A 16,423-nucleotide genomic window follows, 5' to 3' on the forward strand; every position below is an offset into this window, starting at 1 on the left:
TAACTTCTATGCAGAGTACATCATGAGAAACACTGGGCTGGAAGAAGCAAAAGCTGGAATCAAGATTGCCAAGAGAAATATCAATAAACTCAGATATGCAGATGACACCACCATTATGGCAGAAAGTGAAGAGGAACTAAAAAGTCTCTTGATGAAAGGGAAAGAGGAGAGTGAAAAAGTTGGCTTAGAGCTCAACATTCATAAAATGAAGATCATGGCATCCGGTACCATTACTTCATGGGAAATAGATGGGGAAACAGTGGAAACAGTGTCAGACTTTATTTTTCTGGGCTCCAAAGTCACTGCATATGGTGATTGCAGCCATGAAATTAAAAGACACTTACTGCTTTGAAGGAAAATTATGACCAACCTAGATAGCATATTGAAAAGCAGAGACATTACTTTGCCAACAAAGGTCTGTCTAGTCAAGGCTATGGTTTTTCCAGTGGTCATGTATGGATGTGAGAGTTGGACTGTGAAGAAAGCTGAGCACCGAAGAATTGATGCTTTTGATTATGGTGTTGGAGACGACTCTTGAGAGCCCCTTGGACTTCAAGGAGATCCAACCAGTCCATTCTAAAGGAGATCAGCCCTGTGTGTTCATTGGAAGGACTGATGCTAAAGCTGAAACTCCAATACTTTGGCCACCTCATGCGAAGAGTGGGCTCACTGGAAAAGACCCTGATGCTGGGAGGGATTGGGGGCAGGAGGAGAAGGGGATGACAGAGGATGAGATGGCTGGATGGTTCACTGACTCAATGGACGTGAGTTTGAGTGAACTCTGGGAGTTGGTGATGGACAGGGAGGCCTGGAGTGCTGCAATTCATTGGGTCGCAAAGAGTCGGACATGACTGAATGACTGAACTGGAACTGGAACTGGATAGCCTAGTAGTTTTCCCTACTTTCTTCAATATAAGTCTGAATTTTTCAATATGGAGTTTGATCCTGAGCCAGGGTTAGGTCCTGGTCTTATTTTTGCTGACCATTAGAACTTCTCCATCTTCAGTTGCAAAGGATATTATCATTCTGATTTTGGTATTGACCATCTGGTGATGTCCAAGTGTAGAGTCATCTCTTGTGTTTTTGGAAGAGGGTGTTTGCTGTGACCAGTGCAATCTCTGGCAAAACTCTGTAGCCTTTGCCCTGCTTCATTTTGTACTCCAAGACTAAACTTGCCTATTACTCCAGGTATCTCTTTACCTCCTACTTTTGCATTCCAGTCCCCTGTAATGAAAAGGACATCTTTTTTTTGGTGTTAGTCCTAGAAGGTCTTGTAGGTCATCATAGAACTGTTCAACTTCAGCTTCTTTGGCATTAGTGGTTGGGGCATAGACTTGGATTGTTGTGAAAGTGAATTTTTTGCCTTGGAAATGAAGAGATCATTCTGTCATTTTTGAGATTGCATCCAAGTAGTGCATTTCAATGTCTTCTGTTGACTCTGTGGCTACTCCATTTTCTTCTAAGGGATTCTTGCCCACAGTAGTAGATACAATGGTCATCTGAATTAAATTTGCCCATTCTAGTCCATTCTAGTCCATTCTAGTTCACTGATTCCTCAAATGTCAATGTTCACTCCTGCCATCTCCTATTTGACCACTTCCAATTTACCTTGATTCATAGACCTAACATTCCAGGTTCCTATGCAATATTGTTCTTTACAGCATCAGATTTTACTTCCATCAAGAGTCACACCCACAACTGGGTGTTGTTTCCTCTGGCTCAGCCTCTTCATTACTTCTGGAGCTATTTCTCTGCTCTTCTCCAGTAGCATATTGTGCACCTACCACCCTGGGGAGTTCATCTCTCTATGTCATATCATTTTGCCTTTTCATACTGTTCATGGGGTTATCAAGGTAAGAATGCTGAAATGGCTTGCCATTCCCTTCTAAGAGGATCACATTTTGTGAGAAGTCTCCACCATGATCCATCCATCTTGAGAAGTCCTACACAGAATGGCTCATAGTTTCATTGAGTTAGACAAGGCTATGATCCATCTGATCCATTGGTCAGTTTTCTGTGATTGTGGTTTTCCTTTTGTCTCCCCTCTGATGGATGATGATAAGAGGCTTATGGAAGCTTCCTGGTGGGAGGGACTGGCTGTGGGAAAAACTGGGTTTTCTCTGTTGGGCAAGGCCATTCTTAGTCAATCTTTAATCCAGTCTTCTGCTGATGAATGGGGTTGTGTTCCTTCCCTGTAGTTTTGCCTTCAAAAGGACTTATGCCAGCACACAACTATTGTAGTCAGTGCCCATGACCCTGTGGCACAGCACTATTGACCCATGCCTCTGTCGGAGACTCCCAGACACCCACAGGCAAGTCTGGCTCAGTCTCTTATGGGGTCATTGCTCCTTTCTCCTGGGTCCTGGTGTGCCCCAGGCTTTGTTGTGCCCTCCAAGAGTCTGTTTCCCCAGTCCAGGGGAGGTTCTGTAATCAAATCCTACTGTTCTTCAAAGTCAAATTCCCTGAGGATTGTCAGTCCCTTTGCTGAATCCCCAGGTTGGGATATCTGTTGTGGGCCCTAGAATTTTTGCAACAGTGTGAGAACTGCTTTGGTATAATTGTTTCCAGTTTGTCTCCTCAGCAGCTCCATAGTGGAGCTTATGGATACCTCCTCCAAAAGGACTTATGCCACAGGCCATGCTTCCCAGGCCTGCAGCCAGAGCCCCTGTCCCTGCGGCATGCCACTGCTGACCTGTGCCTCCACAGGAGACACTCAAATACTTAAAGGCAGGTCTGGTTCAGTCTCTTGTGGAAGTGACTGCTTCTTTTCCCTGGGTCCTGGTGTGCACAATGTTTTGTTTCCACCCTCCGAGTATCTCTGGTGTGTCTGAAATTTGATTTTAAACATGACTGTGTCCTTCCTACAACCTTGTTGGGGTTTCTCCTTTGCTTTTGGATGTGGGGTATTTTTTTTGGTGGGATCTGACATTCTCCTGTCCATGGTTGTTCAGCAACCAGTTTTGATTTTGGTGTTCTCTCAGGAGAACATAAATGCATGTCCTTCTACTGCACCATATTAGATTATCATTGGAGTGCATGCATCTTTTCAAATTAGAATTTTCCCCAGATATATACCCAGGAGTGAGATTGCAGGATCATATGGTATCTCTACTTTCAGTTTTGTAAGGAGTTGCCATACTGTTCTCCACAGTGGCTTTACCAATTTGCATTCCCATCAACATTGCATGAGGGTTCCTTTTTCGCTACACCCTCTCCAGCATTTATTATTTATGGACATTTGATGATGGCCATTCTGACTGATGTGATGTGATACCTCATTGTAGTTTTAATTTGCATTTCCCTAATAATTAGTGATGTTGAGCATTTTTCCATGCACGTGTGTGTCTATTTAGAATGATACAATAACTTCTAAGTACAAAATCATTTCATAAAATGTATGATGAGATGATTGCAAAAATTAAAAACTCTCAAAAAGAAGTAGCCAGGTAGTTTTGGAACATTTACAACTAGATAGGCAAAACCCATTGCTTAAAAGCACAAATATATTTGTTAGTCTTATTTAGGAATGAAAGGGCTTCCCAGATGGTGCTTGTGGTAAGGATACCTGCCTGCCAATGTAGGAGGCATAAGAGATGCAGGTTCAATCCCTGGGTTGGGAAAATCTCCTGGAGAAGGGAATGGCAACCATTCCAGTATTCTTGCCATGGACAGAGGAGCCTGGCAGGCTATACGGTCCATATGATCCCAAAGAGTTGGACACAACTGAAGTGATTTAGCACATAAGGGATGAAAGGAAAGTGAAAAATCAGAAGATCCAAAAGTCTTCATTAGATTTGTGAGGAAATCAGGTTCTTTATGATTTTTAATATTTGTACTGGCTGACCTCCTTGCCCTTCCCCCAATAAATGTATCCCCATAAAAATAAAGCTGAGAGATACATGTGTATAGATTAATTTATGAAGCTTATATAAGTAAGATTATTTATTTTAATATACTTTATCTTAGAACAAATATAGATGCCACAGGCATACTGCATGTGCCAAGATAGTAGAGCAGAATGTTTTTCTAGACATTTTTTTGTGCTCTAGTTTGTTGCATATGAAAGAATTTTCTATCCTTCCTGTATTAGTGAGGATACTTATATTTGGACAGAACATCAACTTAAATTGGCTTAAACAAAAGCGATAATTTATTGATTTATTTAATTAGAAATTCAGAGAACAGCCTGGCTTTCACCATGTCTGTCTGTATCCAGATCCTAGGACTTGCTTTCTTTTCCTGTGGCTTACTTTTCAGGCATGCTTCCATTATATTTATGCTGGCATAAATAGGCAGCAGTGGCTCCAGACTTATCTGTAACAATGTACCAAACTCAGGGAAAGAAAGAAGCAAAATTTGGGGATGGAATCTGATTTGGTTTAGACTGGATAACCCAGCACCATCTGACCTAATCACCAAGACCAGCATAATGAAATGTGCTGATTAGCCACGTGGTATGTTGCTCATGTCTGGAGATGAGGGGTGTTTCAAGCACCATTCAATCCATTCGAAATGAAAATGGGAAAGAGAACCAGAGTATTGTTACCAGAAAGGCCACAGAAATTCGTCAGGCAAATACACTAGGCTTTGTAAAAAATATAAAAAAACATGATATATATTCAAATTCATGGTTTACATTTATCTTGGTATTAAATGCCATAACAGAAAAATAAACAATAGAAGAATGAAGTAGTGTATCACTTATAGTGCATTTCCACTAGTATGAATAAAAAGCTAGTATGGTGGGATTTGTATAGATATATATTGAAAAAATAAATTCCAGTGAAATACAACTGTACACTAATATGAGGTATTTTTCAATCATATTATTTTTCTACTCTGTTGCTTCTATTTTAATAGGCTAGTCAGCACAGTATTACTTAAGGGCATGGCATGATACTTAATAGCTGCTAAAAACAATACTTCCTATTTTAATTACATGAATACTCTAATTCCCATCATATCAATATATTTTCATTTAAGAAGCTGACAACTCTTTCATTAGGAAACACAATTAATTAATTGAACTCTCATCTAATTATGTAATTGTTCCTTTTGACACAAAAACTAAAGCTTCTATTTCAGAATGTAGCTGAGAAATAGAACTCAAGAGGTCAAATATTAAAAATTTTGACATCTTACATGTATTGGATTTAATGATTTAACATCATTTAATATTGTACATTCTGGGGTATGCAATCATTAAGTCTTTCATGTGAGTATATTAAAAATAAAACACATCAAAATGAAAAAAATCTACTGTATTTAGTGTAGTAATACTTAGTAATTATACTACTTTTTAATCTTAAAATCTAAATGTCTATGATTGTCATCTTTCTCCTGCTGCCAAAAAAATTCTCAGCCAATCTACAATGTTAAGTAATAAGTAATCCCCAATTTCTTTTTTTTGTGTGGGGGAAAGTACATTTTGATGCAGATGCCTTTCATTCAATTTAAAATATGTGATATTTATAGAAATATTCTAACGCACTTTCTTTACTTAAAAAAATTTAGAAAGTCTTAGATGATGAGAAACCATACTTACTTCTCTACTGAGGCCAATAAAATTCTTTATTTTCCCTACTTTTATATATGTACTATATTTATTTTAAAATGTTAGGTACCAAGCACACAATTTGAGTACTCAGCTACTCAAAATTTATTGGTGTCTCCAGCATTCTGCTATTGCTTTTAGTATTCTGAACTATTAAAAAATAAAAATGATGTGCATATAATGCTTACATAGCTCATTTATCAAAGATATATTGTGTTTATTTATCAAAGAGAAAAAATGAAACACATTTTGGCATTTTATCATATGCCAAAAGAATTGCTTTTGGAAATATGCACTGAAGAGTAGAACTCTTTAATGATTTCATGATACCCCTTCTAAAAAAAGTAGACTGATATGACTTTCATATTCCTTGTCATGACAGTAATAGGACACATGCATATTTTGGTTATTTGAGAATTTGAATTACCACATGCAGTATATTTATTTGGTTCTCTTCTAGGTATATGATTTTTGTCTCTCATAAAAAATCTCTCATACTCACACACTATGAGTATGATGAATGCTATCTCTTCTCTTATGTGTATGTATCTTAAATGTGTATTTCTCCTCTGATACAGATGTTCTTAAATCTGTTTTTGTCCTGATAACAAATAAGTGAATCTGCTGCCATAAATACTATATAAAAATGTATTGAAAATTTGTTTCTCCCACGTACCATGTCAGAAAGTCTACATCATTCATGATTTCTGTCACAAAAATTAAAGATATGAATTACAATTTCTGTTTTACACATAAGGAAACCAAGCTTCACAGAGGTCAAGCAACTTATCTAACTTAGATGTCTTACTAAATCCTGGAATTAAATAATAATCCAAGTTTCAGTGACTAAAATCTACCTTCCTTCATGTGACATCTTTCCTCTTCTGGAAAACACATGCCTATATTAAAAAAGAAAGATGTCAAATCAGTAAACTAAAAAAAAGAACAAACTAAATTTAAAGCAAACAGAAGGAAATAATTAAAAATATTAGAATGGGAACTAATGAAATAGAAATAGAGAAATAGTGCTCAGAAAAGCAACAAAACTGATCTATTTTTTAAAAGATTAATAAATTGATAAAACTTTACCTGGCTTTACTAAGCAAAGATAGTGAGATAGCAAAAGAGCAAAAAAGCAAGGGAGAACAAGGCTAAATATTTAAAGTCAGGAATGCAAGAGGAAAACCTATTACTAATATAGAAACAAAGAATGCTATGAAAATAAGGGGATAATATTGAGTTTAATTCAGTTCAGTCACTCAGTCGTGTTCAATCCTTTGTGACAACATGGACTGCAGCAGGCCAGGTTTCCCTGTCTATCACCAACTCCCTGAGCTTACTCAAACTCATGTCCATAGAGTTGGTGATGCCATCCAACCATCTGCTGTCCCCTTCTCCTCCTGTCTTCAGTCTTTCCAAGCCTTAGGGTTTTCTTCAATGAGGTCAGTTCTTCACATGAGGTGGCCAAAGCACTGGAGTTTCAGCTTCAGCATCAGTCCTTCCAATGAATATTCAGGACTGATTTCCCTTAGGATGGACTGGTTGGATCTCCTTGCAGTCCAAGGGACTCTCAAGAGTCTTCTCCAGCACCACAGTTTGAAAGCAATAATTCTTTGGCTCTCAGCCTTCTTTATGGGCCAACTCTCACGTCCATACATGACAACTGGAAAAACCATAGCTTTGATTAGACAGACTTTTGTTGGCAAAGTAATGTCTCTGCTTTTTAATATGCTGTCTAGGTTGGTCATAGCTTTTCTTCCAAGGAGCAAGCATCTCAATTTCATGGCTGCAGTCACCATCTGCAGTGATTTTGGAGCCCAACAAAATAAAGTCTATCACTGTTTCCATTGTTTCCCCATCTATTTGCCATGAAGTGATGGGACTGGATGCCATGATCTTAGTTTCTTAATGTTGAGTTTCAAGCCACCTTTTTCACTCTTCTCTTTCACTTTCATCAAGAGGTTCTTATTTCTTCTTCTCTTTCTGCCATAAGGGTGGTGTCATCTGCATATCTGAGGTTACTGATATTTCTCCCAGAAATCTCAATTCCAGCTTATGCTTCATCCAGCCCAGCATTTCACATGATGTACTCTGCATGTGAGATAAATAAGCAGGGTAACAATATACAGCCTTGACATACTCCTTTCTGGATTTGGAAACAGTCTGTTTTTCCATGTCCAGTTCTAACTGTTGTTTCTTAACCTGCATGAAGAGGTGGTCTGGTATTCCCATCTCTTTCAGAATTTTCCACAGTTTGTTGTGATCCACACAGTCAAAGGCTTTGGCATAGTCAATACATCAGAAGTAGATGTTTTTCTGGAACTCTATTGCTTTTTTGATGATCCAACAGATGTTGGCAATTTGATCTCTGGTTCCTCTGCCTTTTCTAAATCGAGCTTGAACATCTGGAAATTTACAGTTCACATACTATTGAAGTCTGGCTTGGAGAATTTTGATCATTACTTTGCTAGCGTGTGAGATGAGTGAGATTGTATGGTAGTTTGAACATTCTTGGGCATTGCCCTTCTTTCGGATTGGAATAAAACCTGATCTTTTCCAGTCCTGTGGCCACTGCTGAGGTTTCCAAATTTGGTGGCATATTGAGTGCAGCATTTTCACATCATCGTCTTTTAGAATTTGAAATAGCTCAACTGGAATTCCATCACCTCAACTAACTTTGTTCATAGTGAAGCTTCCTAAGGCCCACTTGACTTCCCATTCCAGGATGTCTGGCTGTAGGTGAGTGATCACACTATCATGGTTATCTGGGTCATGAAGATCTTTTCTGTACAGTTCTTCTGTGTACTCTTGCCACCTCTTAATATCTTCTGCTTCTGTTAGGTCCATACCGTTTCTGTCCTTTATTGTGCCCATCTCTGCATGAAATATTCCCTTGGTATCTCTAATTTTCTTGAAGAGATCTCTAGTCTTTTCCATTCCATTGTTTTCCTCTATTTCTTTGCACTGATCACTGAGGAATGCTTTCTTATCTCTCCTTGCTGTTCTTTGAAATTCTGCATTCAAATGGGTATATCTTTCCTTTTCTCCTTTGCCTTTAGCTTCCCTTCCTTTCTCAGATATTTTTAAGGCCTCCTCAGACAACCATTTTGCCTTTTTGCACTTCTTTTTCTTGGGAATGGTGTTGATCCCTGCCTCCTGTACAATGTCGCGAACCTCCATCCATAGTACTTCAGGCACTCTATCAGATCTAATCCCTTGAATCTATTTGTCACTTCCGCTGTATAATCATAAGGTATTTGATTTAGGTTATACCTGAATGGTCTAGTGGTTTTCCCTACTTTCTTCAATTTAAGTCTGAATTTGGCAATAAGGAGTTCATGATCTGAGCCACAGTCAGCTCTCAGTCTTGTTTTTGCTGACTGTATAGGGCTTCTCCATCATTGGCTGCAAAGAATATAGTCAATCTGATTTCGGTATTAACCATATGGTGATATCCATGTGTAGAGTCTTCTCTTGTGTTGTTGGAAGAGGGTGTTAAAGTATACTAACAAATTAGATAACTTAGATAAAATGGATAAATTCTTGTTAAGACACAAACTATAAAAACTGACAACCTGAAAGGTAATCTAATTAGATCTAACAAGTAAAGCAATTGAACTGATAATTTAAAAACTTCCAAGAAAGTAAAGCTCAGGCATGGACAGCTTAATTAGTGAATTCTACCAAATGTTTATTGAAGAATTAATAACAAACCTTCTCAGACTTTTCCAAAAAGTACAGGAGGGTCACTTTCCCATGGAATCTAAGAGATCCATATGTAACCTCTACCAAAGTCAGACAAAAACCCAAAATTATAGTCAGTATTTTTTAGACATAAAAATCTTCAACACAATACTAGCAAAGTAAATCTAGCAACATATAAAAAGGATTATACAACATGACAAAGTGAAGTTTCTCCCAGAAATGTAAGGTTTGGTTAGCATATGAAAATCAATGTAATGCACTATAGGACAAAAATCTGCATAATCCTCTAGATAGACTCAGAAACAAATTTTGACAAAATATACACCTCTAAAAAAAAAAAAAAGATTCAACAAAATAGAAATAGAAATTAATTTCATCCTGATAAAATAATGTATGAGAAAACCACAGCTAGCAATATGGGAAAGACTGAATATATTGCCCCTAAGATCAGGAATGGGACAAAAATGTACTCTCCTGTCACTTCAGTACACAGCTGGATTTACTAAGCAGCGCAATTAGACAAGAAATAGAAAAATGGTCTAGATTGGAAAGGAAGAAGTAAAACTATTATAGAAATACAATGAGATCTATGTATGATCTCATATACAAAAACTCCTTAAAACCCATAAACATTTGTTAGAAGTTATGTATGAGTTCAGCAGATTTGCAGGATAAATATCAATGTATAAAAAAAAAAAAAAAATTGTTTTTCTATATACTAGCATAAATACTGGAGAAGGCGATGGCATCCCACTCCTGTACTCTTGCCTGGAAAATCCCATAGATGAAGGAGTCTGGTGGGCTGCAGTCCATGGGGTCGCTAACAGACAGACATGACTGAGTGACTTCACCTTCACTTTTCACTTTCATGCATTGGAGAAGGAAATGGCAACCCACTCCAGTGTTCTCGCCTGGAGAATCCCAGGGATGGGGAACCTGGTAGGCTGCCGTCTATGGGGTCACACAGAGTCGGACACGACTGAAGCAACTTAGTAGCAGTAGCATAAATACAATGATGAAATCAATTTTATCTGTAAAAATGCCTAAAGTGCAGCTTCTAAGTAGTATGACAAGTAATTTTTTTAATTCTCTAAGAAACAACCTTACCCTTTCCAGTTGCATTCAGTTTTACCAGCTTTATGTTTTGAGTATCTATTACAGGCTAGGCTTATTTCAGACGATACTTTAAGGAGCTTGAAAAAAAGCAATGCATAAAACATTTTTCATGTAACATTCTTGTTGGAGGAGATACTTAACAAAATAAACAAGCAAATAAAATATATCAGATCTTAAAAAATGCAATACAGATAAAAAAAAAAAAAGATGAGCGAGGAGCATAAGGAATGTGGGAGTTTGGAATATTTTTATAGTAAGGGCAAGGAAGAGCTTTGGGAGAGGACATAGGTAGAAATTAATCTCACGTAGTATAAAGTTTTAAATGTTCCTATTTCCTGATGCTTCAGTATCCCAGTGAACATCTGGTGAGCACCCTGCCCAGGTAACCAGGTGCAGCACTGTGATAAGTTCCCCTTCTCACTCTCCCTGACTTTGACCTCCTGACATTCACATAGGCCCATGAAATCCCCTCATGCCGCTTCCTTGTATATTTCACTCTGCCCCACAATAAAGGCACTTGCCCATAGTCTTCACTCTCTCATGGCTCCTTGGAACCCATTTCACTCACATGTTCCTACCTGACAGTTCATCTTAAAACCCATTTAAATTATAAAAAGTATTCCTTACAACACACCTAGGCTATTTGAAAAAATCAAGTTCCAGATATTCCTTGACAAGTATAGGGTAATTTCCTCAGAAAGCTTAAGGAGCAGGGCTCTCCTGGCCACCAGGCCCTTGAGGCAGAGTGCCTGGAGCCCACAACATTTTTTAGGGACTCATAAAATTTTTACTATTTAATTTCTTCTAAAATCATGGAAAAATTAATGTATCAGGTCTGATGTATCCTGGAAAGAAGCTGAGTGCATGAGGGGAGTGAGGTATAGAGAAATTCAAATCGTTGAGAGATTACTGGGAGAGATCTTTAAGGCTATATTTACACTTGAGTTTTTACCCTGAGAGAGATGAGAAGCAATTAGAGAATTCTGAGCATAAATTAACATTTTAAAACAATTATTATTGCTGTGCTGTAGATAGTAGATTGCAAAGGCAAGTGTATTATTGAAGATGCAAAATCAAAGTGAAATCATGCTCTGGCAGAGATGACATAAAGTAGTCAATTACTGAATGCATTTATTAGTGTCCAACATCCAGAAATAGCAAGACTAAAATGACCATATCATTAAAATAGTAATTAGCAATAGTTTATTGTGCACATAAAAACAGTTCCTGGACTGGAAACTCTCAAACCCTCATGGGAATGAGGCTCAGAGGTATTGCTATAGGAAAGCTTGCAAACAGGGGCTGTTTATACCGTATAGTAATAGGTGATAGCACTGGCGCTCCCCTACTGACAGGGGATTGTTTAAATGTGGACACCACTTGCCAATTTAGGGGAATAGCTTAAGTTCTGTTTATGACTTTTAGGGGCATTTGCAAGAAGTCAGTATGTTTTGTTGGTTCTGTAAAGTAAGCTAAGTTAAGTTATGCTTATGTGGCTTAATTGGTTTTGCCTGTTTATGGAATTTTCAAGTCTGGTCTCTAATTTGTACTTTAGCATAAGTGAGAATTAAAAGGATTTGCAAATTGTTTTAGTCTGGAGTCATAAAAAGAACAAGAGTGTAAAGAGATGTACTTAGTTCTTCCACTAAAGGAAAACTAAGGTCAAACACTGTCTGCTTTTAACTTCTCCAGTAAAAGGCCAAAGATCTTTAGCATCAGCTGCTTCTTCTATATTCAGACAAATAAATGCAGAAATATAAACTAAAAGTGTGATAATGATTGAATAGTGACAGTGACAACAAAAACTGTGGTCCTTTCTCCAATCAGAAGGCATTTTTGCATTTAATTTAATGTTTAGTCGCTCATGATGGTGTTAGAAGCAGTATTGGTGCATATCAGATGTTATCAACATTGATGTCCATGCCAGTGATTTTCAAACAGAAGAACACTATTGTCACTGCAGAGGGAATGGGATTGCTGAGAGAAGTGTGTTAAGGGCATAGCCCAGAGGGAGTAATTGGGGGACAAGGTGGTGATGGGAGAAAAAGATGGGGTGCCGTGTGGAATGGAAGAGCAGAATTGCTAGGGGAAGCACACTGACTGAAACCGCCCACTCTGACCAGGCACCATAGTAACTATTTGCATGAGTTGTTTTATAACAGGAGGTTCTGGTAAGGAACACGGAACTAATAAGCCACCACCAACCAGAAGAGTTCGGGAGGTAAAAGGAGACACCACAAGTCCGACCACTTCCCAGAATCCTTCTCACTGGCATCCATCTTGGCTGAACAAGGCATGTACCAACAGGAAGGACTCTGAGTCAGAATGATTGGCTAAAGACAACCTGAAAACTAATTCCATCACCATAAAACTGTGAGCCATGTGGCAGAGTGGTTCTCCTGGGCTCCCTTACCCTACTGCTCTCCACCAGGGTGCCCTTTCCTGATAAAATCTCTTGCTTTGTCAGCCCAGGTGTCTCCTTGGACAATAAATTTCTGAGTGTTGGACGAGCCCACTTTGGGGCTGTGGAAGGGGCCTGCAACAGAATGTCTGGTAGTATCTGAACATTTTACTTAGGATGTGCTCGTTCCATTATAAGTAACAGCCCACTATCAGCATTTATATTAGGTTTCATAGTGTTTCTTTGATCTAACTCATTCTCTTCCCCTCTTGTGGGAGAAAAAAATATATTCAATAGTATTCAAGTCAGATTTCCAAGGGAAAGAAAAAGAACAGTAAACTCTCTAAAATGGACATTGAAATTATAGTTTCATTAGCAGAATACTCAATGAACTGAACCACAAACAAGACTCACTTTTCTGTAGATTAAAACACAATCAGAATGACTTCTGAAATTTAAGGTTTGCTTGAGAGTTGTGGGCTATCGAAATTGTTGCCAAGAGATTATGAATTTACATTGTTTTCTGGTTAATGATGGAAAGCCTAATGGGAAAAAAAAAATCCTCCAGGGGATGACATTCTTAAGCCTAACCCAGTCAGCCGGTCAAGAAACTTCTATCATCTTGCAGTAAATTGATTTGTTTTAATTATAGCTTAAAGGAATTATTGAGGAAACACCTAGAAACACAGTAATTAGTCAAAAAAGATAGAGATGCCCCATTAAATGTTTTATTTTTAAGAAGATGTGTTTCATATAGAACAAGGAGCCCCAGGTGCTGATGATATAATGAGAGCACTTTACAATATTAAGGCATGCAGTCTCCAAAAGAGAGAAAGACTCTAGCCACTTCTGACTTTTATACATATTTTGTCACTTGCTGGAGTTTGCTTTAGTTTCTGGCTTTTCTGTTGACCTGATTTAACTTGGTATTTAAATTTAATTTATTTATTCATTACTTGCTTCTGCCAATTTCCAAAAAAGGATTTCAGGTGAACTTAACTGGAAGGGCCTTCACAGAATGCTGGCATTGTTCCTATTTGTAATTCAGAAATCATCCACACCTTTGTAGAAGATGGCCTTATCAGATCTCTGGACATTTGCATTTTATACACGGTATTCAGACACGACTGAGCCACTGACCACCTGAGATGTTCTCTCTGCGCATTTCCTTGTAGTTCTGATGTTTCATTTGGCCTCTTGGATTTACCTGTTCCACAGGAACACTTTCATTTGTTTGAATGCTTTCGCTCATGCTGTCCTACCTCCAGTGGGCGTGGTGGGGGAGTAGGCGGAGTCAGCGGAGGCAGAGGTACTGGGGTGTTGGGGGCGGGTTGCAGGGAAGCCAAGAACTAGAGAGCAAGCGGCTGGGCAAGTTTACTGGCGCAAGATGGTGAGAAGGAGGGGCCTACCTCAAAGGAGCCAGGTCTCCAGGCTGGCCCGCAGCAGGCACGGCGGACCGGGACTTGCTCACCTCTGAGACCCAGTTTTTGCCGAGCTTCCAGCTCAACCGGACTGGCTGCACCTTCTTCCTGGACACGACCAATTGGAAGCTAGGAGCAGCAGTTATATGACTTTGAGAGCCCAAACATCACTGTCCCCTCTGCGTCCTTTGTTGAAGATGTCACCCTGGGGAAGAGGAGTCCATACCTCCTGATGCTCAGTTTATAAAAACCTGGCAGATGGAGAATTCTGGGGCAGAGGCCTGGCCTCCACGGGTTTGTCTTAAGTATGTCAGGGGAGACCAGATTGGATGTGTGAACGTGGTGATAGTGACATCGCTGGAGTCCCGAGAGATTGCAGGATTCAGCCTCCGGTGTACAGCCGGGGAGCAGGGATGAGTCAGGACCGGCGCTGATGAGCGCTGCTGCAGGCTCTACCGTGGAGGCGCCAGCCGAGTCCTCCTTGTGGAGGTGGGTGGACTTTTAGGAGTGAGAAGTGTCACCTTTTGAAACAGTGTGCGACACGCAGCCCCATCATAAGGGAGAGCGAAACTTCAATCTGTTTGCCTCGCCCCAGAAGAACAGAAAGTCAGGTGAAAAGAATTTAAAAGACGCCGGGGATTCTGGTTGGAGTCCATCAGCAAAAACACCTGGGCTCCCGCACCTGACCAAACCCAGCAAGATGAGAAGAGACACTCACAGAGCTCTGTAAATCTGTCCCCTGGCCGACACACACACAGCTTCTCAGTAAGGTAGGTTGAAGACGAGAAGGGGGAGGTGGTGGGCCTTGTATTTTGCGATACTCCTTCATGGCAAACTGAGAAGCCTAGAATGTTCCTTAAGACGGCTTAGCTCTCCTGCCAACAGCAAAAAAAACCTCCTTCCACCCCATCTCCATGTACTGTGGATATACTCACTCCATCCACGTTTGTAGTTTACTTCTGCCTCTCTGCTCTGGTTTGGGTGTTGAAAGAACAAAGTTCTTTACCTTTTGCGTTAAAAAAGAAGAAGAAAAAAAAAAAAAAGTCAAGAATAGCACCAGCCATTCTCCCAGTGTAAATGTGTACTAAGTGTTGAGCAACAGCACTCCTTTGGAATTCATTCCTACTGTTTCTTGTTTGTTTGTTTTTTTGGTGTGGGGTGGGCTATTTTTTCTGAGGAAAAAGGCTCAGTTATTTATCCTAAATGTTGTTGAGCTTCCCCTTTACCTTGTTGGTGTGTCTTTTGTTGATACCCTCACCCACAGTCTGTCTGGAATGGCTCAAAAGATATTTTATATTTTCATGTGTGACAAGTTAGTGTGAGAATTGTTTGAGTTAATCATAATTTTAAGTACTCTGATTCTTCTATGACAGTCTTCTGGGTATTTGATTTCTTGTTCTATTTCTGCCTATGCTTCCTGATTAAACAGTGCCTTACATGCTCTGCTAAAGTGATGGTGGTTGGTTCCTGGTGGTTGATTTTGGTTAGTTGAGTAAAGCCCCTGATGCTGAGAGCTTTAAAAAAAGAAAAAGTTTTTAAAATTCATAATCTCTCTGACAAATTATTTAGTAGAATAGCAATTTATCTTATTTAATTTGGCATGCATTTGGAGAAGGAAGAAAAAAAGTTTAGACCTTAGCACTCAAAGAGCATCTGACCTAAGTTAACTATATTGAATTCTCCTTCCGTGAATTTAGACAGGTAGAAGCTGCTGAAACTTTTATTTCTATAATGTAGTGCAGATTGTGGTTCTTAAACTTTGACATAGCTTAGAATCTCTTGCACTGTTTGTTAAAACACAGATTGCTGGGCTCCACACTTACTGTTTTTGACTCAATATCAGACTTGGGTTTGGGAATTTGTTTTTCTAGCAAGTTCCTAGGGGAAGATGATATTGCTGACCTGAGAACTGCTGATGGCTGTCGATTATATCAAGGTTTAGGATAAAAATTTCACTCTTAAAAATTGTCTCTTTGCTGAAAAAAAAAGTATATTACTCCATGCAGGCTGTTTTCCATGGTAAGTCTATACTGGGTGGCTGAAGTTGTTTAGCATTTAAATACTAAATACAAAGCAGTTTATTTCTAGGACATTTACTAGATACAGAGAGAAAAAAGCCTTGTAAAGACAGAATTCTGCCTGTTGTAAGAAATAAATCATTGATTTACTGACATTTTATGAATAATCAGTAACAGTTAAGAGTAGGTAAATTTAAAATATGGTGTA

At 39.0% G+C, this 16,423-nt stretch overlaps 1 pseudogene; it reads left to right on the forward strand.

The window, feature by feature from the left end:
* Positions 1 to 16,423, forward strand: part of LOC104994567 — a 181,010-nt pseudogene that overhangs the window by 102,392 nt on the left and 62,195 nt on the right.

The sequence above is a fragment of the Bison bison genome, unplaced genomic scaffold, assembly GCF_000754665.1.
Source record: "Bison bison bison isolate TAMUID 2011002044 unplaced genomic scaffold, Bison_UMD1.0 scf7180017864260, whole genome shotgun sequence".
Lineage (NCBI taxonomy): Eukaryota > Metazoa > Chordata > Mammalia > Artiodactyla > Bovidae > Bison > Bison bison.